This window comes from Ptychodera flava, chromosome 12 (genome assembly GCF_041260155.1).
Source record: "Ptychodera flava strain L36383 chromosome 12, AS_Pfla_20210202, whole genome shotgun sequence".
Taxonomy (NCBI): Eukaryota; Metazoa; Hemichordata; class Enteropneusta; family Ptychoderidae; genus Ptychodera; species Ptychodera flava.
In genome coordinates, this window is record NC_091939.1 from 7670835 (window position 1) to 7673723 (window position 2889).

The window sequence follows — 2889 nt, forward strand, 5'->3', positions numbered from 1 at the left end:
TATCGATTATTCCACACAATTTATCTCCCCCACTCTGGAGTAGAGACTGCACTGACGTTCAGATTACGGCTGTGTCTAGCCATGGCCAATCAGTTCTGTACATAAAACAGGGAAACGTAAAATACACTTTCAAATATGCAAAACACACTGAACGCAAACAATTAAGAAATGAATAATGTGTGGAGTTGCTTTCCTTATTACATAGATCAATATTTACGGGCTAATTCCGCAATTGCGACGACAAAATAGATTTATTACATTTAGGGTTGACAAGTATTACATTTATGGGTGATTTTTTTATTACATTTATGGTTACCATTTATTACATTTGTGGTTGGTGTTTTTATTACATTTATGGTTGATTTTTGTTACATTTATGGGCGATATTACATTTATGGGTGCATTTTATTACAATTGTGGTTGATATTACATTTGTGGAGATTATTACATTTGTGGAGGTTACAGCCTCAACGTGTAAAGTGGCGTTGTTTAAGGTAGAATGCGTCCTGGGGCAGAGATCCAGGCTGTCAAAGTTTTCCAGTGCATTTCTTGTCTACCACTTGTAGGGCATCTTTTTGAAGCTCTTGGCAATTGGAGGAAAAACTGTATTTTTCCACGTACAGATCACACACGAATGGCGGCCACTTTGAATTTCAAATATCGGTAAATGTGTTAAGTAATTTCTTTCTATGGAACCAAACTTTGCGGGGTGACTTCCCTGGTTTTTATTCTTGATTAGGTATGAAGAGAATGGTTGAAGTTTCATTTAGGAAAGTTTGAGCGAACATTTGATTTTTTCACTTTCTAGGCGCACACTGCCTTAAAATCAAATACCCGCCGGGTAGCAGTTATACCTTAATTGCAAGCGTGGCCCTCACGTTGATATCCTAAATAATAAGTACACCTGGATTCACTCACATACATAGACACATACACAGATCATACATACACAGATCATACGTACATAAAGTACACAGACAACATCAACATTTTGGGTATTTTGTAAATTTTATTTCGGAGTCCATCGACCTGTAAAATGCAAATTTCCATGTACGATGAAATACACCATATTAACAATGAAAGTTTCATAAAACTCCACGAAAAGTACAATTCTCTGATGAACGCACTAATTGCACAGAATACTCGGTATGATCTTGCAGCAACACAAGTGCAATACAGAGTGAAAGCGATCTCTATTTTACTTTTCATTGAGGTATGGGTGTACTGTTATACACGGTCATGACGACCATGTGCATGATTTTCCTTTGTAAATACGTTATGATAAATTACGACAAGGTGTCCTGAAACATCAAGCGTGCACTGGAATGACAGAAAACATGCCTGCTTTCAGCACTTTCGTTGCTTTATTTAGCCCCTTCTGATATGTCGGCATTTCACGCAACAGCGCCAACAAGCGACGAAATAATGGAAGGCTAAAAACCCTTCATTAAAACGACAGGATTTTTACCAGTCTGGACAAAATCCTAAAATGACTGAAGCCCTCCCACCATAGCACCCTTTAGGGTAACCTTCGGGATTCTCAAGTCGTCAATGAATGACAAAATTGTGTCATATCTCAGAATTCCCTGAGATCATCTTAACATTATTGTAAATTGTTTGAAGACCCTAGTCGGTCTGCAAGCAAACTCTTTTGCAAAATGACAAACATCAAACATATAGACATCACTTTCCACACATTTTACAGCTGATCAGTAACGCTATCCATTGCAATGAAATGTCAAGTTTGCTGTGGTACCCAAAGAGTACTGTTAAAAACTCTCAATGGCATCAATGTTTATGCAGCGAAAATGTGGTGGAAAACCATGCCTTATGTTCGATATTTCCATATCTTTGTTAGTTTATTAAAAACACAAATACTTCCCAGAGGAAGGTGACCATTGATCTCAACATTTTAAACTCACTGTGGGCAATCACAGATATTTGTTCTGCCTTTGCAGTTTAGTATACCACTGAACCAGCTTTTGAAAGAAGTAATACCCAAAAAATGTACGGCAAAAACAAATGTTTTTTTTTCTTTTAGTTTTCTCTTGAACTACAAAGAAGTGTGAAAAAAGACAAACAAATTACTTCCTTCAACTAAATTTCAGCGTTTCCTTTTCATGTAGGATGCACACACAATGATTCAAATCCAAAGATCTCAGGTCTATAACTTGTTGCCAAGCCTCTTACAAGTGTACTCATTTGTAAAAAGAGACAATGTTCAAAATAAATATTGTTTTAAAAGAAGTGAACTTGAAGAAAACAAGTGAAGGCAGATACATAACTTTACTCACTTTTTCCCCTTAATATCTTGAACTAAAAAAAACAAAACACCAAAACAAGCCAGTGAAAACACTTATAAAGAGGTACTTAAAGACTTTCATAAAGTAACAGAAAATTACATAGAGAAAAGAACGCTAGGTGCAATTGTTTTTACGTTATTAACATCTTATTTACACACGTTCTACACTGCATCAGATGATGCAAACAACTCATGATCAAAACAGACACTTATCAAGACGATATGATTTGAACAGAACTACAAAGAACATAGAATATAAAGAAGAAAGAAGTTTTTTAAGTACTGTTAAGGGCAACAGTAAGTTGTTGTGCGATCTTTGGTTTCATCAGTCAGTCACAGACACTCTGTAAGAAGCTGTAGACATTCAACATTAGCCATGTTTTTCAAAGGAATAATTCTCTTGACAAAATACATCAATGTCAAAACAGACTAGATACGTCACAACACGATGACAAAATCTACGGTACATCCATGCAGACGTTCACTGCAAAAAATCTCTTCGTAGAAACCTCTGTGACAACTAGTAGTCTGGAGAGTGGAACATGTCTTGATACTGACGACTGACCACGCAGTGCACAACAGATCAT

General features: G+C 36.4%; 1 protein-coding gene across 2 annotated transcripts in view; it reads right to left on the reverse strand.

The window, feature by feature from the left end:
- Positions 1-989: 989 nt before the first annotated feature.
- LOC139144864 (large neutral amino acids transporter small subunit 4-like) overlaps positions 990-2889 on the reverse strand; it is an 18495-nt gene continuing 16595 nt past the window's right edge. For both annotated transcript variants that reach the window (XM_070715680.1, XM_070715681.1), the window contains exon 12: positions 990-2889. This exon is cut by the window's right edge and continues 673 nt beyond it. The gene's annotated coding sequence lies outside the window, so the exon portion shown is untranslated.